The 26,776-nt window shown below is 51.6% G+C and overlaps 1 long non-coding RNA gene across 2 annotated transcripts; it reads right to left on the reverse strand.

The window, feature by feature from the left end:
- Positions 1-23,824: 23,824 nt before the first annotated feature.
- LOC103653916 (uncharacterized) lies at positions 23,825-25,645 on the reverse strand. 2 transcript variants are annotated; one of them, NR_157337.1, is made up of 2 exons: positions 25,515-25,624; positions 23,825-24,262 (listed from the first exon to the last, which is right to left on the reverse strand). It is a non-coding gene; the product is annotated as an uncharacterized lncRNA (long non-coding RNA). The 2 variants fall into 2 exon arrangements; NR_157338.1 differs by lacking the exon at positions 23,825-24,262 and adding an exon at positions 24,936-25,074 and having other exon boundaries at positions 25,515-25,645.
- Between the last annotated feature and the right edge of the window lie 1,131 nt (positions 25,646-26,776).

Below are 26,776 nucleotides of genomic sequence, written 5' to 3' on the forward strand. Positions count from 1 at the left end.
CCTCTGGAGCACCGGACACTGTCCGGGGGTGCACCGGACAGTCCGGTGAATTATAGCAAAGCACCTCTGAGAATTCCCGAAGGTGTGAAGTTTAGCTTGGAGTCCCCTTGTGCACCGGACACTGTCCGGTGGCACACCGGACAGTTCGGTGCGCCAGACCAGGGCAGCCTTCGGTTGTCCTTTGCTCTCTTTGATTGAACCCATTCTTGGTCTTTTTATTGGCTTAGTGTGAACCTTTGGCACCTGTATAACTTATAGACTAGAGCAAACTAGTTAGTCCAAATACTTGTGTTGGGCAATTCAACCACCAAAATCTATTAGGAAATAGGTGTAAGCCTAATTCCCTTTCAAAGCCTACTGCGATGAGGTTCGGCGCCTGGAGGACAAGTTCTACGGGCTCGAGCTCAACCACATCGCCCGACGATACAACGAGACTGGGGACGAGCTGGCTAAGATAGCCTCGGGGCAGACGACGGTTCCACCGGACGTCTTCTCCCGAGACCTACATCAACCCTCAGTCAAGACCGACGACACGCCCGAGCCCGAGAAGGCCTCGGTTCAGCCCGAGGCACCCTCGGCCCCTAAGGGTGAGGCACTGCGCGTCGAGGAAGAGCGGAATGGGGTCACGCCTAATCGAAATTGGTAGACCCCGTACCTGCAATATCTCCACCGAGGAGAGCTACCCCTCGACAGAGCCGAAGCTCGGCGACTGGCGCGGCGCGCCTAGTCGTTCGTCTTGCTGGGTGACGGAAAGGAGCTCTACCACCGCAGCCCCTCAGGCATCCTTCAGCGATGCATATCCATCGCCGAAGGTCAGGAGTTATTACAAGAAATACACTCGGGGGCTTGCGGCCATCACGCAGCGCCTCGAGCCCTTGTTGGAAATGCCTTCCGACAGGGTTTCTACTGGCCAACCGCGGTGGCCGACGCCACTAGGATTGTACGCACCTGCCAAGGGTGTCAATTCTACGCAAGGCAGACGCACCTACCCGCTCAGGCCTTGCAAACAATACCCATCACCTGGTCGTTTGCTCTGTGGGGTCTGGACCTCGTCGGTCCCTTGCAGAAGGCACCCGGGGGCTATACGCACCTGCTGGTCGCCATCGACAAGTTCTCCAAGTGGATCGAGGTCAGACCCCTAAACAGCATCAGGTCCGAACAGGCGGTGGCGTTCTTCACCAACATCATCCATCGCTTCGGGGTCCCGAACTCCATCATCACCGACAACGGCACCCAGTTCACCGGCAGGAAGTTCCTGGACTTATGCGAGGACCACCACATCCGGGTGGACTGGGCAGCCATAGCTCACCCCATGACGAATGGGCAGGTAGAGCGTGCCAACGGCATGATTCTGCAAGGACTCAAGCCACGTATCTACAACGACCTCAACAAGTTCGGCAGGCGATGGATGAAGGAACTCCCCTCGGTGGTCTGGAGTCTGAGAACGACGTCAAGCCGAGCCACGAGCTTCACGTCGTTCTTTCTAGTCTATGGGGTCGAGGCTATCTTGCCCATAGACTTAGAATACGGATCCCCGAGGACGAGGGCGTACGACGACCGAATCAATCAGACCAACCGAGAAGACTCACTGAACCAGCTGGAAGAGGCTCGGGACATGGCCTTACTACACTCGGCATGGTATCAGCAGTCCCTGCGACGCTACCATGCCCGAGGGGTTCGGTCCCGAGACCTCCAGGTGGGCGACTTGGTGCTTCGGCTACGACAAGACGTCCGAGGGCGCCACAAGCTCACGCCTCCCTGGGAAGGGCCGTTCATCATCGCCAAGATTTTGAAGCCCGGAACATACAAGCTGGCCAACAGTCAAGGCGAGGTCTACAGCAACGCTTGGAACATCCGACAACTACGTCGCTTCTACCCTTAAGATGTTTTCAAGTCGTTCATATACCTCGTTTACATACACAAATAAAGTCTAACCATCAAGGAAGGGTCAGCCTTGCCTCGGCAAAGCCCGACCCTCCCTCGGGGGCTAGAAGGGGCGAACCCCCTCTGCGGGAAAATTTTCCTCGAAAAAAGTCTTCCACCAAAATGACTTTCGTGTTTCCCGATTATATCAGTAACAGAACCCCGAGAAACGAATAAGAGTGCATGTAAGTGGCAAGGACGACCGAGCCGAGGGATTCCTACGCCTCCGGGATACGGATACCTCACTCGTCACCTACCGCGAAAAATAACTCTTACTTGGGTAAGCAATCCTGCTACTGACGAACAAGTCCGGATACGCGAAACAGGAGGAAAAGAGACACAGCTTTATATCACGACGACAAAGTGTTCAGGCCTCGGCGGCCGCGAAAGACACACACATATTTAAAATAAACTGCCCTGGCAGAATCAGGCATCGCCCGGGGGAGGAGCTGCACCCTCGGTTTCATTTCCACCCTCGGCGAGATCTGCCCCACCCTCGGACGGTGACGCGAGCGGAAGAATCTCCGCCTCGAAGATGGACGCCAGCACCGCACTCGGGCCCGCGGCAGCCGCGTCAAGCCTCTGAACTTCGGCCAGGGCAGCTTCGTCTTCATCAGGGAGGCAGTACCCCTCGCTGACCCACCCCAGATCCACATCATAGTGGGAAGCGAGCACGGCGAAGGCCCGCCTAACGCCGTGATGTAGCGCCTCACGGAGTCTGCCACGCACGTGGTCACCCAAGGCCTGCAGGCAACTCTGGGGGAGCTTCCCGAGGGGACATCATCAAGACTAAAGATCTGGCAGAAGGCCGAGATAGCCTCGGACATGGCCACGCGGTCGGCCTCCTTCTGCTCAGCCACCTGGGCAAGTGCCTTGGCGGACTCATCGAGGGCAGACTCGAGCTCTGCAAACAGCCAAAACAGAATTCTTCAAACGCAAGTTGAAGAACGAGGCTAAATCAAAATCTCAAAAACAGCCAAGACATACCTTCGACCCGGGCACGCTGCTCCGAGGCTGCGGCTTGGGCGGACTGAGTAGACCCGACGGCCACGGCTAGGCCCGCCGCAAGGGCTCCGGCCCGAGCAGACGCCTCGGCTAGCTGGCCTCCAAGGGCCTCAGCCCGGCTCTCAGCCTCGGCGGCCTGGTCCTGAGATTGGTCCCGCTCGCCGATGACTTGGCCAAGCTCCAACTGCCGCCGCTGCGCCTCTATGCGCGCCGCTGCTTCCTCTGCCCCCAGCTCGTCACAGAGCAACCGAAGGTCCGCCGCCTCGGTGCTTCGTTGGGAGAGGCGCTCGGTGGTCTCGGCAAGCGTGGTCCTCAGGAACCGCAGCGAACCCCAGTCGTCGGCCTCGCGGCGGATGAACGATGACTTGGCGGTGCTCAAATCCGTCAGATCCTGAGGAAGGGAAGCGGGGCGTCACAAAGAATGCCTTGATCACATGAAAGGTATGCCTGAAATCCTTACCTGGAGGATCCTGGGAACGTCCCTGGAAAGGACCTCCAGGTGTCGACCGAAGCGACCCCACCGTCGCCTCGGCACACTCACGAAGCTCGCCCCAAGTCTGCTCCTCTCGCTCATCGTCAAGAACGAGGAGGGGTTCCGAAGCACCATGGGTCCAGAACCGGAGCCTCTCCCCACGCCGCTCATTAGGACCTCGCCGCGCGAGGATAAGGTCGCCGCTCCCCAGGACGGGCCGCGGTTCTGCGCCTCCCTCCTCCAAGGCGTCGGCACCTCCTGCAGCCGGCGCATCGGGTTCCTCCTCGGCCAATGGGGCAGGTTCCCGATCGCCGACCTCGAGCGGCAGCGCCTCGACCATCTCAACATCGGCGGCGACGGGTGGCTCCACGGCCAGAACGGCAACAGCCTCGGCAGAAGCCGGTGCCAGCACCGGCAACCCGCCCGGTGGGCTCGAGGCCGCGGCCGCGCCAGCAGCCTCCCTCGGCACGACGGCCGCCTCGACGGAGGGGTCAGCCTCGGGAACTCGCCCCACGACAACTTGTGCCGCCTGAGCCCCCTACTTGGGGGCACCTTGTGTAGAGGCCGGCCGGCCGACGAGACCCGGTGCGGCACCGGCTGCAGAAGCTGGCGCCGTCTTAAGGGCCTTCCGAGGAGCCAGACCGGTCGAATCGTGCCTCCGTTTGCTGGGAAGAAAGGGAAGAGCAGGATCAGGATACACGAAGAAGGAGCCGGGACAGAGGTATCCTCAGATACTTAACCACTCCGAGCCACGACCAATCGCGCCTGCGGAGAGGCCCCTCGAGCCTCGGTCCCCGCGGGCACCACCAAGGTTTGCCCCGCTGCCGGCTTCGGCACCATCCCTGCCTCGAGCGCCCGGGGCGCCGAAGGGACGGTCCGCTAGGCACAGACACGGCGACCTGAGGATCAGCCTCCTGTGCTGCCGGCACGGGCAACGGCTCTTCAGGGATAGGCGGGTCGGCCTGACTCCCCGGGGTCACCTCAACCACCTCGGCCAAGGGGTCAAGTACTCCCTCGGCCTACCCCTGTTCTTCAGACCGGGACCCTGATGCCACGACCCTGGATACTGACGCGCGCCAGCCCACTCGGGGGCTGGCTCGACGACCCCTGGCCCAGCCTCAGATCCGAGCTGAGGCCAAGGCGGGCAGCCATGTCATCGTCTTCATCATCGTCATCGTCGTCGTCGTTGTCATCATCAGGCGTCTCCGGCGACGGCTCCCTCGGGAGCCCGTCCCTCACCTGCCGACGACGACGCCTCTCCAAGGCATCCCGAGCCCGCATCCACTCGCGGGCCCGAGCCTTCTTCGCGTCCTTCTTCTCCTTCTTCTTCTCCGCGGCAACCCTCCGTGCGGCTCGGTCCACCGCGTCCTCCGGGACCGGTGGCAAGGAAGGCTTGTGAAACCCCACCTCCTGAAGACAGACGAAAAGTCTTGGCTGTGAGAACCAAGGGCAATCCGACACAAGAAGGAAGAAGGAGCAGACACTCACCAGGGATATGCACCCACGCTCGGGACGCATCGAGGGCTGGGTAAGGACGCCGGCATCCAGCCTCCCTACTATGTCGGCTACCCGCCTGTGGAGGTCATCAGCGGGGAGGGGGACCGAGGACATCTGCGAACCCTCCAAGTCAACCCCCGGCGTCATCTCTGAAAGAAGCAGTCGCCGCTCCGTCAAGGGGAGCACCATCCGGCGATGGATGGCGGCAACCACCCCTGCGGCGGTGAGCCCTCCATCTCGCAGCTCCTGCAATGCCTCCAGAAGGGGCTGGAGATTCTTCTGTCTCTCGCGCGGGGCCCCATAGCGCCAGTTGGTGCCGGCGGCGGTCACCACTCGTTGAGAAAACGACGGGAGTCTCCCATCGTCATTCCGGAGGTAAAACCACCGGCGCTGCCACCCCTTGTTCGAAGACACAAGGATGGCAGGGATGTACTGCTGCGCACGCGCCTGCCTCAACTGGAGGATGCATCCACCGGCCCGCACTGCCATGTAAACTCTCCTCTCCCCCGTCATCAAGGCAAAAGGCTCCGCGGAGAAGAGATGGGTCCACAGATCCCAATGGGGCTCAATCCCAAAAAACCCTTTGCAAACCGCCGCGAAGATGGCTGCTTGCGCGATGGAGTTGGGGTTGAGATTGTGCAGCTCCACCCCGTAGAAATGCAGAATCGCCCACATGAAGCGACTTGCTGGCACTCCGAACCCCCACTCATGGAAAGAGACGAAACTCAGCACATACCCCAACGGCGGGGACGGGGCGGCTCCGCTTGGGGGAGCAATCCACTCCGGCTGCGGGTCACCAGAGAGGGGACGAAGCAAGCCGCCGGCAACAAGGGCCTCTAGATCGTCCACCATGACAGTGGAGAAAGGCCACGGGTCGCGCGGCGGAAGGACGGTTACCCGATCGGCCATCACCAAGCGAAGGAGGCGGCGGCGGAGCGGACAAGGTGCGCGGTTTTCTTTCTCTGGCTATTCCCTCGGGTTGCGGAAACCTAAGCGGGAGGCGAGCAGCAGAGTAAAGAACCACCACCGGTCCCTCTTCCGAATATATAAAGGCCCAGGCGAGACCCGTTCAACACTTCGCCCGAACCCGCCGCGGAATTCGAAACTCAAAGGCGAAACGCCCGTTTCTCGAATGGCTCACACAACGGCTGCCCCGCGAAACACTCGTCCCGTCGCATTAACTCTGCGGCAGGGCAGACGACACCTTTGGCAGGTGAAGCAGACGACGCTTCACCTCCGCCATGATGACCGCGTCAAAAAAGGTACGCCATGTCGTTCAATTTCATATCCCTTTTTCTTCCCCTTTCTCTCTCTTGCTACAGGGACCGGGAAAGGGAAACTCCGAAAGGGATCCTTCTCCACGAAGGAAGCGGGCCCCGAGCCCTCCTACTGATCAGAGGTTCGAAGGCTGGCCCCTCGGAAGGGTTCGACAGCCGCCTCAGAGCACTCGGGCTCCGCGCCCACTACTAGTCAGAGGTTCGAAGGCTGGCCCCTCGGAAGGGTTCGACAGCCGCCTCAGGCCACTCGGGCTCCGCGCCCACTACTGATCAGGGGTTTGTAGGCTGGCCCCCGAAGGGTTCGACAGCCGCCTCATAGCACGCAGAGCGAGGGATGACTCTGGGTACGTCCGATACATGACCGAGGCTCGGGCTACGCTCCCGAGGTACCCTAGGACATTTCTGAGACCGGCAGGAGCGATTCTGTAACGGAATCCCATCAGAGGGAGGCATCGAGCCCTCAGACCCTATCAAACGGGACCGGGTCCGGCAAATCACCTGCAGGTACTTTTGGAGCGCGCCTCTGGGCCACTAGCCGACCCTTATCGAACGGGGCACGAGTGTCCACTCGGATCACCCGTTAGCAACTCACTAGAGACACCATGTTCGGCGCCCTCCGAGGGCAACATGGCGCTTCCCCCCCTCCCTCTTGCAGAAAGGCGACGAAGGGGCGTATGATAAAAGACGAGTCAGTCCTTGATCGTCCTCTCGCTCTGTGCGGAGGCTCGGGGGCTGCTCTCGCAAACCCGACTCCGGCCAAACCATTGACAGCGTCAACATACCAGCCCGAGAACTTGGAACCTGACTATGCACCCGGGCAATGACCAGTTCGCATGAGGGAACAGCCAGACCGGCTGAGGCATCACGAAAGGCATTAAGACCTCGAAGGAGTCAAACCACTCCTCCGAGGCCTCAGGGGCTACACCCGGCGGGTGCGCTCGCGCGCACCCACCGGAACGAAATGCAACCGAGAAAGGTCGTTCCCCTTGCAAAAAAGTGCGACGAAAGCCTCCAAGCGAGTACTAACACTCCCTTCGAGGCTCGAGGGCTACTGTCGGGGACCATAATTAGGGGTACCCCCAAGACTCCTAATCTCAGATGGTAACCCCCATCAGCACAAAGTTGCAAAGGCCTGATGGGCGCGATTCCGGTCAAGGCTCCGTCCACTCAAGGGACACAATCTCGTCTCGCCCGAGCCCAGCCTCGGGCAGGAACAGTAGACCAAGGCAGATTCACGCCTCGCCCGAGGGTCTCCTCAAGCAACGGGCGCACCTTCGACTCGCCCGAGGCCCAGCTCGGGCAGGCTTCACGGAGAAGCAACCTTGGCCAGATCGCCACGCCAACCGACCGTATCGCAGGAGCAATCAATGCAAGGATCGCCTGACACCTTATCCTGACGCACGCTCCTCAGTCGACAAGGCCGCAGTGACCGCAGTCACTTCGCCGCTCCACTGACTGACCTGACAGGAAAACAACGCCGCCTGCCCTGCTCCGACTGCTGTGCCACTCGCTAGAGTGAGGCCGACAACAGCTAAGTCCAGCCTCGGGCGCCATAAGAAGCTCCGCCTCGCCCAACCCCAGGGCTCGGACTCAACCTCGACCTCGGAAGACGGACTCTGCCTCGCCCGACCCCAGGGCTCGGACTCAACCTCGACCTCGGAAGACGGACTCCGCCTCGCCTGACCCCAGGGCTCAGACTCAACCTCGACTTCGGAAGACGGACTCCGCCTCGCCCGACCCCAGGGCTCGGACTCACCCTTGACCTCGGAAGACGGACTCAGCCTCGCCCGACCCCAGGGCTCGGACTCAGCCTCGACCTCAGAAGACGGTCTCCGCCTCGCCCGACCCCGGGGCTCGGACTCAGCCTCGACCTCGGAGCAGTCACTGCCTCGCCCGACCTCGGGCTCGGACCGACCACGTCATAGGGGGGGCCATCATTACCCTACCCCTAGCTAGCTCAGGCTACCGGGAACAAGACCGGCGTCCCATCTGGATCGCCCCGGTAAAACAAGTAATGATGGCACCGCGCGTGCTCCATGACGACGGCGGTTCTCAGCCCCTTACGGAAGCAAGAGACGTCAGCAAGGATCCAACAGCCCCGACAGATGTGCTTCCACAGGGCTCAAGCGCTCCTCCGACGGCCACGACATCACATGAACAGGGCAGCAACACCTCTCCGATAGCCACGACGGCATGTTCATAGGGCTCTGGCTCTCCTTTGCTAGACACGTTAGCACATTGCTACATCCCCCATTGTACACCTGGGCCCTCTCCTTATATCTATAAAAGGAATGTCCAGGGCTCTCGTACGAGAAGGTGGCCGCGCGGGAGAACGGGCCGACGCACAAGGCTCTCCCTCTCTCTCTCCCTCGCGAACGCTTGTAACCCCCTACTGCAAGCGCATCCGCCCTGGGCGCAGGACAACACGAGGCCGCGACTTCCCCTTACTGTTTTCCCCCTTTGTGTTCCGTCTCGCGCCGACCCATCTGGGCTGGGACACGCAGCGATAATTTACTCGTCGGTCCAGGGACCCCCCGGGGTCGAAACGCCGACACTATTGAAGATGCTCTAAGGGCCTATAACTAAGATACAAAAAATTACAATATATTTTGTCACATTTGTCTAAAGTTAGTCGCTCAAAAATATCAAGCTGAACCAGCACGAACCCTTTAACACCGTGTCATAGAGGGGTTTATTAGGCCAGTGGCCAGACTAGAAATGGCAATGGAAAATTCCTCGGGTTTTAGCTCTTCGTCCCCGTCCCCGCGTTGAAAAATATTTCCCCACAGGGATCCCCACAAACGTTTGCGGAGGACATTTATTCCCCATCACTGTTCTCCGCCGGAGATCCCCGTCCCCGTTTAAATTATAATTAGGATGTATTTCATATGTTATTAATGTAAAACATTGTTATTTATACACATTGTCAGATGTAAAAAATCACTATTCGGTTGCCCGTGCATTGCGATGGCTTACAATAATACCCACGTAAACTATCCATAAAAAAATTCAAGATTTTTTATTGATTGTCTCCGCTCTCAGTATAATATTTTTTTGATTTGGCTAACTGATGTTATTGTTTACTCCATGCAATATGTCTTGGTACAACACGACCAATGAAGTGAGCGATTAGAAAATAGTTCACAACGACTGACTGAATGAACAAAGATTATAAAATGACATAATTCTATCATACAGAGACCAAATAAGACAAAATTTGTGAGCTCAAGTTTCTAAAATAAGTCCCATAAAGTCAAACTTATAAAAAAGATACATCAAAATATGAAGTGATTGCTAAAGTCAGGCATCAATAAAAACCGGATGCGCTCCATATAAATTATGCTACTTCGTAGCAATTACTAACGTTTAAAACCAACAAATAACCTTTCATTTTGTTGTTAGTGTGACAAATCATTGTTGCTCCATCGAATTCAGCAACCTCAAACACCATTTAGTCCATTGCGCCAATGTGGTCTTAGAAATGACCTAATGTTTGCAAGAGCCAAGAACGTCGTGCCGTGCCTGGGCTATAGCCTCAGCCCGTAGTGCTGGCCCGATCCGGCACGATTATTTTTTTTATTTTACAAAAAACATATATACCTAGATACAATTTAAAACATCTTAGCATTATGTTCTACTGGTTAGACAGCTTCACCCAGTGTCTTTCGTCCTTCTTCCATCAGGACATGGGTTCGAACCCCACCTTCTGCACCGTTTTTTAACATTTTACACGGGCTGGCCCGACACAGTTAGCAGGCCGGTATAACGTCCTGGGCTTGTGGCCCGCGTGCGTCTAGCCCATGCCGGGCGCCGTTTGGCCATCTATATAGACGTGCAGCAGATTAATTTGAAATAGCTGTGAGGGGTTATTTGTAAAAAGATGACGCATGACGACCGTTGAAACTGATGCTTTAAGTATAGTATAGATTATATGTACATGAAAATAAACACATTTATAGAAGAATTTCTGTGGAGAATCCGGGATCCCTATTGCCATCTTTAATCCACCATACCAAAATAAATAATGTGAGGCGAGACCAAAATAATTAAATAAATAACTTGTTCACGCAGACCAACGGAACACGGGCTGCATGGCCATATACTCTACTACTAGTTTGCAATCGTTGAGTTATTTGAGATTGTAACAATCTCGTCGCGCGGCTTCACCAGTTTATTACTCCGCAGCTGTACTTCGCTAGTTTGGTATTATGCAGCTCAAAGGCACGCCAGATTGGGACTGTTAATCTTCCGTCCTCTGTAACCTTCTGTAAGCTACGGTAAAAGTCAATTTTGTCCACGACGATGCTGTAACCGGAGAGCGCGGTGACCGCGGCGCCGAAGAGGGTGAGGTTGGAGAGCGCGTCGAGAGAGGCCGGGATGGGGCCTGACAGCGCCGGGTTGCCGCCGACGCGGAACTGCTGGAGCGCGGCGAGCGCGCGCAGCGAGGCCGGTATGGTGCCGTTGAGGAGGTTGTCATGGACGCAGAGCACCTGGAGCGCGGAGAGGTTGGCGAGCGAGCGCGGGATGCCGCCGGTGAGACGGTTGGAGTTGAGGAGCAGGAACTAGAGCCCCGAGAGCGCGCCGAGCCCGTCGGGGATGTCGCCGGTGAGCGCGTTGGAGGAGAGGTCGAGGACCCGCAGCGCGGAGAGCGACGCGTACGAGGGCGGGATGGCACCGGAGACGTTGCAGGCGGAGAGGTTGAGCAGCTGCAGCGAGGAGAGCGTGGCGAGCGGCGGCGGCAGCGAGGACAGGTTGAGGAAGGTGTCGGGCAGCGAGAGAGACACCACCCAGCTCTGCGGCGAGCACGTGACCCCCTGCCACGAGAACGGCGTCGCGACCCTGGGGTCGGCCGAGCAGCGGAGCGAGGCGGCGCGGAGCAGCAGCAGCGTGGCGGCCGCCGCGGCCAGCTCCGCCATCTCGGCCTTCTCCCGCCGCCCCTTGGCCGCCCGCCGCAACAGGCGCTTCACCGGCGAGCCTGGCAGCATTGCCGCCGCCTGCCTGGTGCCTCAGCGCGCGGGGCTGGCCGCGCGTATCTCCCAGCCGAGCTCCTGCTTCCAGCCGTGGTCCTCAGCGCGCGAGGCTCCCTCCTCGGCCTCTGCTCCTCCCGCGCCCGCGCCCGCTTCCCATCGCCGCTCTCTTCCCCAGCGCGTCTTCTTCCCCAGCCGCGCCCTGCCCTCTGTTCTGCTCTGCTCGCCGTGTTCTGCTCTGCTCGCCGCGCCCTGAACCTTGCTCCAGCTCGCCGGCTGGATCTCCCTGGTGTCGCGCCCCTGCTCTGCTCATCTTCCTCGCGCGCGCCTCCTCCCCATGGCCGGCAGCAGGCAGGCAGCTCCTAGCAGACTGCTTGCGTCTTGGCTTACCACTCTCGAGGGTGATCTCCTGCTCGTCACGGTTGCAGCGGCTAAGAGACGGCGGCGCGCGCTCTGGGGAGTACTCTGGCCAGGGGTAGATTAGTACGAAAGGTACACAACATGTATCAAGAGCAACAAAACAGACGTTAATGGAGCACGGGAGATTAATTGTTCCAATCTGGCGTGACTTTGAGCTCCATAATACCAAATTGGCGAAGTATAGCTGCGGAGTAATAAACTGGTGAAGCCGCGCGACGAGATTGTTACAATCTCAAATAACTCGCAATCGTTGCCCCTTAGTGCTTATGTTGCGTTCCGATCTGACGAACTACTAATCCGTAAGCCCTGCTCGTGATGAGCCACTCCAACCCCCGTCGGCACGACAGATTCACGTGTAGCCACCCACACTAATCGCATGGCACGCACGTACTGTAGGTACCCTAGCAAAGACAAATTATTCGGCAAGCCGTCGGCCGTCACGATGGGGCGCACCGCGCACACGTCTCCAGTGGCGCGCGCGGGCACGTCGCTAGGCGGTCCCTTTTGGCGGCGTCTCATGCGAGAAGGCTGCGCACAGGCGGCGTCAGCCATAACTCCGTTTCGGCCCGTCGAACGCGTAGTTGGAGTCTGCCCGTTCGTGTCGGAAACCAAATTGGGCCCTCTCGAATCTCCGGCTGGCATGGCAATGAATTCCAGAAAAGAGTTTGGCAGCCGCGCGCTGCGCCCATGGAATGGAAGACCGGCAAGAGAGTAGCGATCTGCAATCAATGAGCCTTGATACGGTTATTGACAGGAGCATGAGCACGTCTGTACCCGGAAATTCTCCTCCCGTCCCTCCCCTACACGGCTACGCGTTGATGAATGAATAAACCACAAAAAGTAAGAGTCTTGGCGTTCTAAACCGTAAAATATAGTGTTTCATATATTTTAGACCATCAGCTACTTTTGGGTCCAGTCTGTTATTTACTTTTTGCTCCAATCTGACTCATGCCTGTTAATACCAAAAATTGGCAACAGTACAGCAACCATAACTAAGATGTAAATAACATGTAAATGCAATATCATATAACAATATTGTGCAATAGAGAAGAACAAGCTAACCTAGGAATTCATAGTAAAAATCTTATCTTAAGAGCAAAGGGCCGGGTGAATGAATTCTGTAAGACAACAGTGGATTAGGTTCAGGATTTTGTAATTATAATCTTCTTTAAGAGAAGGAAAATTGTAGTCTCAAATGGGATAGTCCAGGCGTAAAAACATTTTCATTGCTGGGAAGTGGGAATTACACTCAGAAATGAAGATGAGAAGGCCGAAGGGAAATGGTTGTTTTTGATAATTGCCTTTATAATTTCCATAATTCCTAGAGCTGTAGTTGTGTTTTTACAGTATGTTTTAATGTCCTTTATCTAATCCGATCATGAACAGATGCCGAAATTTCAAGTTAACGCTAAAAAAAGTTTCCACATTATCCTATCCAGTGTTAAGAGAGATGGGGAAGAAGGGGCAGAGCATAGAAGAAGGGGCATAGCATAGTGGCACAGCAACACAGCTACAGACTACAGTATGCAATGTGGAAAGGCAGGTGTCTGTTGAAGTGCTTTCATACCAACTGATATTATGGTTCACCTATTGATGGAACCAATCACCTTCGTTCAGCTTGCACAAAACTAGCCTGGACTTCCTTGGTGAAAACTGGACCTTTTTCCTTACGTTCACAAGAGAGGGTTCGATTCAGGACTGTATTGCAAAGTGACAACATGCCACCAATTATCTACTATCGATTTGGCTAGGTAAATTTTCAAATAAAGATGAACTCATTCAAAATTTTCAACATGGGTGCAAGGCTTGCCTGAAATCTTCCATTGGCCACATGAGCATGTTTTCCTGTCAAGATCCACTCCATGTCTCCAAGGTGTGTTGTCCCTAGTTAATCCAGATACTTCGGCCTTAAGACCACCACTTCCTGTGATTGTATATTTCAAGGATCTGCTCTTAATGTTCAGCCCACTGATAACACTAGGAAGTACTCGTCCGGTTAGCCTCGCAGCTATCTTTCGTCAGCTCCTGTTGGATCATCTCCTTCTGCATCAAAACCAAGATCCATATAGTGCTCCACCTCTTCCTCCTCTGCTCTTTTAGGACCAGCTGCTGTGAGGCCATGTTCTGGTTCCTCCGCCCACAATAAACCATTATTTTCAGCCATCACTTCAATTGGAAGCTTGTTTTGCCTATATAATATTGTCAGAAACAAATGTTGCCGTTTCTCTGGAATGGATGTGGCCAAATTGATCAAGGTTTGGTTCAGGAAAATAAGGATGTCAGTTTTTTTTTTAAAAAAAAATCCTAACAAACCAATTGACGTTAATTCTCTTGGGTATCGTTTCGGCAGAAGTGGAAGACACTGCTCACCATGCCACCACTAACTGGATGAATGATTTTGTGTCAAATGTGAGTATGCCGAACGACGTATGGACTCTATGAGACTGGTCCTAAAATTGTTTGATTGTAGCAAGGTTGTTGGTGATTAATTTAATGCCGTTGATGACTTGATGTGTGGACAACGGGACATCTAGCCACATCTCTCATGCATGATTGGTGCGGTGCGATCATATACAGGTTGCATCTAGAATTCCACAAGGTTAACAGGACTAATAAGATTGGCTAGACGATAAACAGGAAGGCGACACCATGTTGGCCCAATAGGTACGCATGACCATAAGGCCCACAGACTTGGGTATGATTCAACTATGCGGCAGGCCGGTTTACTCAGACATACGATGGGCCGTCAGCAGTCGAATTCAATAACTCCCATTGCACGCCGTCGGTCTGACCTTGTCCAACCCCACCCCCCCCCCCCCCCCCCCCCCCTTTTTTTTAGAACGCCATGTCTTCGTCTTCACTTGAATATTCTAGGTCTGAGCAGGTTTGTAACAAGCGTATTTACGAGAAAATAAAAATCATTATAGGAATTTTAGATGATGAATAGATTAAAACAAATTATGCTGAATAAGCCTGGACTAAATTATAGTTATTATCGGATTGGCTCATTGGTTTATGACGGTCTAGTGTGACCAGTGACTCCATCACATCAGGCGTGCAGCGAAGTAAAAGCGATAAGCAAGGGAGGCAAGCTGAAATTAACTGCGCCAATGAGTACACATTGGTGTGGGATACCATACCACGGCTGCAGCCTGTCGCACCCGGCTGCGCCACCGTCCTCGCATCGCAGGGGCCCTGCCACTGCCACCTCGAGCAATCCAAATGCATCGCTCAAGCGTCCCGTGCAGATGGGTAGGGAGCTAGGCAGAGGAGCAGAGGGACGGACGGTGTGTGTGGCCGAATTCAATAACAAAGCTAAGCTGTTATGTAGAGATAGTATGGGACTTTAGTCCCACGTCGCTCATCTAGATAGAAGAATTAGCTTATATGTGGTGTGGGAGTGTTCGCTACTCTTCACATAATACAAATAAAGAGCTATGAAGGCTGCCACACGTGCACACGCTCGCTCGCGCTACGCGTTATTTATCGTGTGACTTGTGACTTGCGACGATGCGCGATCGCGTCGTGACGAGTTCTAAACGACGTTACGTGCGAGATCTCCAGACGGTTGCACGTCGAGATATTTCAGAGGGCGGTTCCTGGAATTTAGCAGATCGAATCAAGGGGTGCGGCGGCTCGTCTATAAAGGGTAGACGTCCTTCAGTCGGAGGTGAGAGCACCTAGAGGGGGGTGAATAGGTGATCCTGTAAAACTTAAAACTTACACAAAAACTTGTTTAGGCGATAGCACAGTAATTTGCCAAGTGGCTAGAGAAAGATCTCAACACAACACAATAACCAAGAGATATCAATCACAGAGATGGCACGGTGGTTATCCCGTGGTTCGGCCAAGACCAACGCTTGCCTACTCCACGTTGTGGCGTCCCAATGGACGAGGGTTGCAATCAACCCCTCTCAAGCGGTCCAAAGACCAACTTGAATACCACGGTGTTGCTTTGCTTTTCTTAATCCCGTTTGCGAGGAATCTCCACAGCTTGGAGCCTCTCGCCCTTACAAAAGATGTTCACAAAGAATCACGGAGCAAGGGAGGGATTAGCAACTCACACACGACACAAAGATCACAGCGAATACGCACACACAAAACCCAGACTTGAGCTCAAGAGACTAGCACACTAGAACGGAGCTCAAATCACTAGAATGTCGAATAAGTGCGCAAGAATGAAGTGTGAGTGATCAACAATGCTCAAAGGATGCTTGGGTGTACTCCTCCATGCGCCTAGGGGTCCCTTTTATAGCCCCAAGGCAGCTAGGAGCCGTTGAGAGCAATCAGGGAAGGCAATTCTTGCCTTCTGTCGTCTGGCGCACCGGACAGTCCGGTGCCCGATTTCCTTCCTTAAATAGCGAAGCCGACCGTTGCGGATTTGAGAGCCGTTGGCGCACCGGACATGTCCGGTGCACACCGGACAGTCCGGTGCCTTCTTCTAGCCGTTGGCTCGGCCACGTGTCCCGCGCAGATTGCGCGGCCGACCGTTGGCTCACCGGACAGTCCGGTGCACACCGGACAGTCCGGTGAATTTTAGCCGTACGTCGCCGGTGAATTCCCGAGAGCGGCCAGTTCGCTCGAACCAGCCTGACGCACCGGACACTGTCCGGTGCACCACCGGACAGTCCGGTGCTCCCAGACTCAGCAGATTCTTGGCTGCTCGAGCCAAGACATTTCCAATTGGATTTTTCCTGTTTCCAGCACTTAGACACAATACATTAGTCCATAAATCAATGTACTAAGTCTGAGAAACATACCTTTATTCTTGATTTGTACTTTGTCCACCTTTTAACACTTAGGCATTTGTGTTGGACACTAAATCACCAAAACACTTAGAAATGGCCCAAGGGCACATTTCCCTTTCAATCTCCCCCTTTTTGGTGATTTATGCCAACACAACATAAAGCAAGTAGAACAAGTTCAAAATCAATTCAAACTAGAACTCAAAATTGTTTTGATTCATTTTGACATATATGGATCACTCTATGCCACCACTTGGTTTGTTTTTGCAAATCAAACTCAATTTCCTATCTCTAAGTCAAAACCACTTGAAGAGACATAAAGAGAGGTTTTCCAAAGAAATTTGATCAAGAATTTCAAAAACTCCCCCTTTTTCCCATAATCAACACTTCTCCCCACAAGAGGCCAACTTTTGACATAAGAGACAATAAAAGAGTTTTGACAAACCACAAGCTCTAATCTACTATTTTCAAAATTTCTCAAGTGGTAGCTGATCCATTTATTGCTTTGGCCTTTATTTTCTCCCCCTTTGGCATCAAGCACCAAAATGGGATCAATCTTGGCCCCTTAACCCCATTGCCTCACCAAAATCATCAAAAGAGAACACAAAGGCAATAAGAGTATAAAGATGAACTTGGAGAAGTTACTCTTTTCAACGGAGTGCAGTGGAAGTCTTGCATGGTCCAAGTCCACCTTTTCCCTTTCAATTCTCCTTGGAGACTAAAACAACCAAACTCACGTACATGGTTAGTCTCAAAGGGTCAAGTTGTAGCACAGCTCCCCCTAAATATGTGCATCACTTGCAAACAGGACTTGTGAGGTCCAGGGAGTGTTTGTACAACTTGAGCACCACAATAAGCAACAAAATGCAGAATGAACATGATCAAAGGCATAAACACATATATGCTACAATTCAATCCAAGTTCCGGAATCTAAGATATTTAGCTCACTACGCAGCCTGCAAAAGGTCTTCTCATCTAGAGGCTTGGTAAAGATATCGGCTAGCTGGTTCTCGGTGCTAACATGAAACACTTCGATATCCCCCTTTTGCTGGTGGTCTCTCAAAAAGTGATGCCGGATGTCATTGTGCTTTGTGCGGCTGTGCTCAACAGGATTTTCCGCTATTCGGATAGCACTCTCATTGTCACATAGGAGTGGGACTTTGCTCAGATTGTAGCCAAAGTCCCTGAGGGTTTGCCTCATCCAAAGTAGTTGCGCACAACACTATCCTGCGGCAACGTACTCGGCCTCAGCGGTGGATAGGGCAACAGAGGTTTGTTTCTTAGAATTCCATGACACCAGGGACCTTCCTAAGAATTGGCACGTCCCCGATGTACTCTTCCTATCGACCTTACATCCAGCATAGTCGGAGTCTGAGTACCCAATCAAGTCAAAGTTAGACCCCTTTGGATACCAGATCCCGAAGCAAGGCGTAGCAACTAAATATCTAAGAATTCGCTTCACAGCCACTAAGTGACACTCCTTAGGATCGGATTGAAATCTAGCACACATGCATACGCTAAGCATAATATCCGGTCTACTAGCACATAAATAAAGCAAAGAACCTATCATGGACCGGTATGCTTTTTGATCAACGGACTTACCACCTTTGTTGAGGTCGGTGTGTCCGTCAGTTCCCATCGGCGTCTTTGCGGGCTTGGCGTCCTTCATCCCAAACCGCTTTAGCAAGTCTTGCGTGTACTTCGTTTGGGAGATGAAAGTGCCGTCCTTGAGTTGCTTCACTTGGAACCCAAGGAAGTAGTTCAACTCGCCCATCATCGACATCTCGAATTTCTGCGTCATCACCCTGCTAAACTCTTCACAAGACTTTTGGTTAGTAGAGCCAAATATTATGTCATCGACATAAATTTGGCATACAAAGAGATCACCATCGCAAGTCTTAGTAAAAAGAGTTGGATCGGCTTTCCCAACCTTGAAAGCATTAGCAATTAAAAAGTCTCTAAGGCATTCATACCATGCTCTTGGGGCTTGCTTAAGTCCATAGAGCGCCTTAGAGAGCTTACACACGTGGTCAGGGTACCGTTCATCCTCGAAGCCAGGGGGTTGCTCTACGTACACCTCCTCCTTGATCGGCCCGTTGAGGAAAGCGCTCTTCACATCCATTTGGTACAACCTGAAGGAATGGTGAGCGGCATATGCTAGCAAGATACAAATTGATTCTAGCCTAGCCACAGGAGCAAAAGTCTCCTCAAAGTCCAAACCTGCGACTTGGGCATAACCTTTTGCCACAAGTCGAGCCTTGTTCCTTGTCACCACCCCGTGCTCGTCCTGTTTGTTGCGGAACACCCACTTGGTTCCCACAACATTTTGCTTGGGACGAGGCACCAGTGTCCAAACTTCATTGCGCTTGAAGTTGTTGAGTTCCTCTTGCATGGCCAACACCCAGTCCGGATCTAGCAAGGCCTCTTCTACCCTGAAAGGCTCAATAGAAGAGACAAAAGAGTAGTGCTCACAAAAATTAACTAATCTTGAGCGAGTAGTTACTCCCTTGCTAATATCACCCAATATTTGGTCGACGGGATGATCCCTTTGGATCGTCGCTCGAACTTGGGTTGGAGGTGCCTGAGGTGCTTCTTCCTCTTCAACTTGAACATCCTGTGCTCCCCCTTGATCATGCGCCTCCACTTGAGGTACCTGTTCGTCATCTTGGGTTGGGGGATGCACCATAGTTGAGGAAGACGGTTGATCTTGCTTCAAATGTTCCTGAGGCCGTACATCTCCAATCGCCATGGTGCGTATCGCGGTCGTTGGAACGTCTTCTTCATCTACATCATCAAGATCAACAACTTGCTCTCTTGGAGAGCCATTAGTCTCATCAAATACAACATCGCTAGAGACTTCAACCAAACCCGATGATTTGTTGAAGACCCTATACGCCTTTGTATTTGAATCATAACCTAATAAAAACCCTTCTACGGCTTTGGGAGCAAATTTGGAATTCCTACCCTTCTTCACTAGAATGTAGCATTTACTCACAAATACACGAAAGTACGATACATTGGGTTTGTTACCAGTTAGTAGCTCGTATGAGGTCTTCTTGAGGAGGCGGTGAAGGTAGACCCTGTTGATGGCGTGGCAAGCCGTGTTCACGGCTTCCGACCAAAAGCACTCGGGGGTCTTGAACTCTCCAAGCATAGTCCTTGCCATATCTATGAGCGTCCTGTTCTTCCTCTCTACCACACCATTTTGCTGAGGTGTGTAGGGAGCGGAGAACTCGTGCTTGATCCCCTCCTCCTCAAGGAACTCCTCCACTTGAAGATTCTTGAATTCGGACCCGTTGTCGCTCCTTATCTTCTTCACCTTGAGCTCAAACTCATTTTGAGCTCTCCTTAGGAAGCGCTTGAGGGTCCCTTGGGTTTCAGACTTATCCTGCAAAAAGAACACCCAAGTGAAGCGGGAAAAGTCATCAACAATAACTAGACCATACTTACTTCCTCCTATGCTCAGATAGGCGACGGGTCCGAAGAGGTCCATATGCAGCAGCTCCAGAGGTCTTGACGTGGTCATCACATTCTTGCTGTGATGTGCTCCTCCCACTTGTTTACCTGCTTGACAAGCTGCACAAGGTCTATCTTTTTCGAAATGAACATTGGTTAGACCTATCACGTGTTCTCCCTTTAGAAGCTTGTGGAGGTTCTTCATCCCCACATGTGCTAAGCGGCGATGCCACAACCAGCCCATGCAAGTCTTAGCCATTAAGCATGCATCTAGACCGGCCTCTTCTTTTGCAAAATCAACCAAATAAAGTTTGTCGTCTAGTACACCCTTAAAAGCCAGTGAACCATCACATCTTCTAAAGACAGACACATCTACATTTGTAAATAAACAATTATATCCCATATTACATAATTGACTAACAGATAGTAAATTATATCCAAGAGACTCTACTAAAAACACATTAGAGATAGAGTGCTCATTGGAGATTGCAATTTTACCTAGCCCTTTTACCTTGCCTTGATTCCCATCACCGAATATTATTGAATCTTGGGAATCTTTGTTTTTGACGTAGGAGGTGAACATCTTCTTCTCCCCCGTCATATGGTTTGTGCATCCGCTGTCAATAATCCAGCTTGAACCCCCGGATGCATAAACCTGCAAGGCAAATTTAGGCTTGGGTCTTAGGTACCCAACTCATGTTGGGTCCTACAAGGTTAGCACAAATATCCTTAGGGACCCAAATGCAAGTTTTGTCTCCCTTGCATCTTGCCCCTAATTTTCTAGCAACTATCTTCCTATCCTTTCTACAAATAACAAAAGAAGCATTTAAAGCATGATAAATTGTAGAAGGTTCATTTACTTTCCTAGGAACATTAACAACATTTTTCCTAGGCATATTATGAACAACATTTCTCCTACCAACATTTCTATCATGCACATAAGAAGAACTAGAAGCAAACATGGCATGAGAATCAAAGGCATTATATGCATTACAACTCCTATAAGCATTTCTAGATTGTCTCCTATCATGGTACATAAAGGCATGATTCTTTTGCACACTACTAGCCATAGGGGCCTTCCCTTTCTCCTTGGCGGAGATGGGAGCCTTATGGCTTGTCAAGTTCTTGGCTTCCCTCTTATAGCCAAGTCCATCCTTAATTGAGGGGTGTCTACCAATCGTGTAGGCATCCCTTGCAAATTTTAGCTTGTCAAATTCATTCTTGCTAGTCTTAAGTTGGGCATTAAGACTAGCTAATTCCTTATTTAATTTGGAAATTGAAACTAAATGATCACTACAAGCATCAATGTCAAAATCTTTACACCTATTACAAGTTTCAACAATTTCTACACAAGAATTAGATTTATTAGCTACTTCTAGTTTAGCATTTAAATCATCATTAAAACTTTTTAACGTAGCAATAGTTTCATGACAAGAAGATAATTCACTAGAGAGCATTTCATTCCTTTTAATTTCTAGAGCAAGAGACTTTTGTGCTTCTACAAATTTATCATGTTCTTCATACAACAAATCCTCTTACTTTTCTAAAAGCATATTCCTATCATTCAAGGCATCAATCAATTCATTAATTTTGTCTACCTTGGTTCTATCTAATCCCTTGAATAAGCATGAGTAATCTATCTCACCATCATCACTAGACTCATCCTCACTTGAAGAAGCATAAGTACTAGTATTATGAGTGCTTACTTTCTTCTCCCTTGCCATGAGGCAAGTGTGACGCTCGTTGGGGAAGAGGGATGACTTGTTGAAGGTGGTGGCGGCGAGTCCCTCATTGTCGGAGTCGGACGAGGAGCAGTCCGAATCCCACTCCTTGCCAAGATGAGCCTCGCCCTTTGCCTTCTTATAGTTCTTCTTTTTCTCCCTCTTGTTCCCTTGATCCTGATCACTATCATTGTCGGGACAGTTAGCAATAAAATGACCAAGCTTACCGCATTTGAAGCATGAGCGCTTCCCCTTGGCTTTGGTCTTGCTTGGCTGTCCCTTGCGGCCCTTAAGCACCGTCTTGAATCTTTTGATGATGAGGGCCATCTCTTCATCATTAAGTCCGGCCGCCTCAATCTGTGCCACCTTGCTAGGTAGCGCCTCCTTGCTTCTTGTTGCCTTGAGAGCAAGGGGTTGCGGCTCGTTGATCGGACCATTCAAGGCGTCGTCCACATACCTTGCCTCCTTGATCATCATTCGCCCGCTAACGAATTTCCCAAGAACTTCTTCGGGCGACATCTTGGTGTACCTGGGATTTTCACGAATATTGTTCACCAAATGAGGATCAAGAACGGTAAAGGACCTTAGCATTAGGCGGACGACGTCGTGGTTCGTCCATCGCGTGCTTCCGTAGCTCCTTATTTTGTTGATAAGGGTCTTGAGCCGGTTGTATGTTTGAGTTGGCTCCTCGCCCCTTATCATCGCGAACCTTCCAAGCTCGCCCTCCACCAACTCCATTTTGGTGAGCAAGGTGACGTAGTTCCCCTCATGAGAGATCTTGAGGGTGTCCCAGATCTGCTTGGCATTGTCCAAGCCACTCACCTTGTGATACTCGTCCCTGCACAAAGAGGCTAGCAACACAGTAGTAGCTTGTGCATTTTTATGAATCTGTTCATTAATAAACACAGGGCTATCCGAGCTATCAAATTTCATTCCACTTTCCACAATCTCCCAAATGCTTGGATGGAGAGAAAACAGGTGAGTACGCATTTTGTGGCTCCAAAATCCGTAGTCCTCTCCATCAAAGTGAAGGGGCTTGCCAAGTGGAATGGGGAGCAATTGAGCATTTGAGCTATGCGGAATGCGCGAATAATTGAAAGAAAAGTTTGAGTTAACCGTCTTTCGTCTGTCGTAGTCGTCGTTGTCCTTTTGGGAGGAGGAAGATTCGTCGCTGTCGTAGTAGACAATTTCCTTGATGCGCCTTGTCTTCTTCTTCCTCCCGTCTTTTCTTTTGTAGCCCGAGCCTGAGTCGGTGGGCCTGTCATCATTGGGCTCGTTGACGAAGGACTCCTTCTCCTTGTCGTTGATCACCATCCCCTTGCCCTTAGGATCCATCTCTTCGGGCGGTTAGTCCCTTTCTTGAAGAGAACGGCTCTGATACCAATTGAGAGCACCTAGAGGGGGGGGGGTGAATAGGTGATCCTGTAAAACTTAAAACTTATAGCCACAAAAACTTGTTTAGGCGTTAGCACAGTAATTTGCCAAGTGGCTAGAGAAGGATCTCAACACAACACAATAACCAAGAGATATCAATCACAGAGATGGCACGGTGGTTATCCCGTGGTTCGGCCAAGACCAACGCTTGCCTACTCCACGTCGTGGCGTCCTAACGGACGAGGGTTGCAATCAACCCCTCTCAAGCGGTCCAAAGACCAACTTGAATACCACGGTGTTGCTTTGCTTTTCTTAATCCCGTTTGCGAGGAATCTCCACAGCTTGGAGCCTCTCGCCCTTACAAAAGATGTTCACAAAGAATCACGGAGCAAGGGAGGGATTAGCAACTCACACACGACACAAAGATCACAGCGAATACGCACACACAAAACCCAGACTTGAGCTCAAGAGACTAGCACACTAGAACGGAGCTCAAATCACTAGAATGTCGAATAAGTGCGCAAGAATGAAGTGTGAGTGATCAACAATGCTCAAACGATGCTTGGGTGTACTCCTCCATGCGCCTAGGGGTCCCTTTTATAGCCCCAAGGCAGCTAGGAGCCGTTGAGAGCAATCAGGGAAGGCAATTCTTGCCTTCTGTCGTCTGGCGCACCGGACAGTCCGGTGCCCGATTTCCTTCCTTAAATAGCGAAGCCGACCGTTGCGGATTTGAGAGCCGTTGGCGCACCGGACATGTCCGGTGCACACCGGACAGTCCGGTGCCTTCTTCTAGCCGTTGGCTCGGCCACGTGTCCCGCGCAGATTGCGCGGCCGACCGTTGGCCCGGCCGACCGTTGGCCCGGCCGACCGTTGGCTCACCGGACAGTCCGGTGCACACCGGACAGTCCGGTGAATTTTAGCCGTACGTCGCCGGTGAATTCCCGAGAGCGGCCAGTTCGCTCGAACCAGCCTGACGCACCGGACACTATCCGGTGCACCACCGGACACTGTCCGGTGCACCACCGGACAGTCCGGTGCTCCCAGACTCAGCAGATTCTTGGCTGCTCGAGCCAAGACATTTCCAATTGGATTTTTCCTGTTTCCAGCACTTAGACACAATACATTAGTCCATAAATCAATGTACTAAGTCTGAGAAACATACCTTTATTCTTGATTTGTACTTTGTCCACCTTTTAACACTTAGGCATTTGTGTTGGACACTAAATCACCAAAACACTTAGAAATGGCCCAAGGGCACATTTCCCTTTCAGGAGGACAGATGCGAATAGCAACCGACTCGTCCTCTTCTTCTCAATTCTCTACGTCGTTGCTTCTCTGCCTTGTCGTCCCTTCGTCATATCAAAGGAGAGCGGTGTATCTTAACCACCGTCGGCGTTTTGACGACCTGCACGGGTGCCGGCGAATCAGGTTCCTGGAAAGTGCTTCGCGCACGTCCGCTCGAGTTCCTCTACAACACTCGTAGAAATCACTGTAAATAAATCTGCAGTTTCAGTTTGCAGCAATGACGATTTTATGGTTAGAACCGTTGTCGATTCTTATTTTATACGTTAATCTTGTTAAGTTAGTTCAGATCTGTTCTGTTCTAATGTCGTAAATATTATCTGCCAGTAGATCTAGGTTTTTTTGTTTTATGCTGCATTATCAAATTAATTTTAGGCCCTGATAATTTTTCAACACCCTCCTCATCATGCCGGCAAACACCGAGCTTCTCCAACCATGGGCGGGGTCACCGTTACTAGGGTTAAAACGGTCGGAAACGATTGAAAAACACTAAAACCGTTACCGTTTTCATATTTTTTATCGAAAACGAAATCCGAAACGGTAATTCCGGAAACGGAAACGACATCGGTATTTCGGAATCATCGGAAACGGAAGTTCGGTACAAAAAATACATCGGTATTGGTCGGAATCTAAAATTCAATCGGTAACCATATCAATATGAAAATATCACAATACAACAAAGTTTACAAATATCACAAAAAGCACAAGTTCATAATTTTTAATATCACATGTTCACAATTCACAATATCACAAGTTCACAATATAATAATGGATCACATAGATCACAAGTTCACAATATAAAAAATTAATCTCACATATCACAAGTTCACAATATAACAAGTTGATCACAAGTTTACAATATAACAAGCGGATATTGAAAATGAAAAACGAGTGCCAACTCCGAACAGCAAAACCCTGTATATACCACACATAGAAGACATCAAGGTCTTATCGAGATGTAATCAGATTCGCATTAATCAATATTAGGCTGATATGAATTAGAATAGAACTCCAAGTAAATTTTAATATACCTAATACATGATTTCAGCGAGGGATTCGAACAATATCCAAACAAAACCCCAAGTGACAAGTGTGTGGCCGTGTGGGGGTGGGGGAGGGAGAGGCTAGTAGGCTACAGCCTACAACCACGGAGCTCTTTGCAGGCTTGCAGCAACCGAGGAGAAGCCGTGCAGGCTGTTCAGGAAGAGGAGCGGCGGCAAGCGGGGCATGGGCGTGCGCGTGCGAGCCGACGGCAGCGGCAAGGGCAGGTCCTTCTCCGGGCGGTGCGTGCGTCCATATATGGCCACAAAGCTAGGATTAGGGATTACAGATTTACAGATTAGTAGATTACTTACAGTAGATTGGGGGCAGTGCGTCCGTCCGTGGTATGCACGCGCAGCCTGGCAAAGAGAAGGAAGATGAGTCACGGAATTTGGGGCACGACATGGAGCGCTGAGCAGAGCAGTGAGCAATGGCGACTGGCGGTGGCGGTTGTGTGCGGTGTGCCTGTGGGGCTGCGCTGTGCCTGGGGGAGGGCGACAGATGTGCGACGGGCCGACGGCAGATGGGTTGCCCGTGGTGGGCTGCTTGCTGGACCATGGGCCATGAATTGTGAATTTGGAATTTGGGCTGGGCTAGTTAATAGTTTCGGTAAATTCCGAATTTTGAATTTGGTAAATTCCGACCCAAAACGGTAACCGAAGAAAACGGTCGGTAAAGGACTGTATCGATTTCGATACCGATTCCGATCTAATATTCTGATGACTGATTCCAATTCCGAGAAATACCGATACCAACAATTCCGATCGGGAAAAATCGGAAACGGTTTCCGAAATTCCGAAAAATTCTGAAACCGTTTTCATCCCTAACCGTTACCATTTGCTGCCCAGGCCGAGAGGCGCAGGCAGCCGGCGACAGTTCTACCTTGTCGCAATCGCAGTGATAATCTGCAACAAGCTGACGAGGACGCTGTGGCGCTGCGCGCCGCCCAGGTCCCATCGCCTGCCTGGTGGTGCCTAAACATCCTAGTGCTACTGTGTGCTGGCGGGCTTCGACTGCAGCACTGGGCTGGGCCGGCCTGCCCTACTTGTGCGGGGTTCTTCTGTCGTCGGTTAGTACCATTTTATACCCGTAATTATAAAAATCTATCCGTCGAGTTACCCATATATGCTTCTGGATATAATTTTTTACTCATACTCGTACCCATGCGGGTAATTTTACCCGTCGGGTAATCCGTACCCGCTAGGAAAATCTTAAATTCTAATATACTAATCACTCAAAATATTAAATAAAATACAAAAACAAGTTTAACTTCACATATAACAAATCATATGATTACATAACTTGGTATCTAGATAAATGATAGCTAGAGAAGGGTTTTATTTTAGCTAAGATGGGCTTTATTAATGGTTACAGTGGTAACGATGCGAGTATATTTTACCTATGGGTAGACGGGTATGGGTAGTACCAATCCATACCCATCTACCTAACGAGTAGAGGTTTTTGCCCATTAACATTTCCACAGGTAGAGAAATCATCCCGTACCTACCTTCATATCGGATAAAACCCGTCAGGTATTCGAGTTTGGGTACCCATTGCCAACGATAGGTGGCTGCTA

This window comes from Zea mays, chromosome 4 (assembly GCF_902167145.1).
Source record: "Zea mays cultivar B73 chromosome 4, Zm-B73-REFERENCE-NAM-5.0, whole genome shotgun sequence".
NCBI lineage: Eukaryota > Viridiplantae > Streptophyta > Magnoliopsida > Poales > Poaceae > Zea > Zea mays.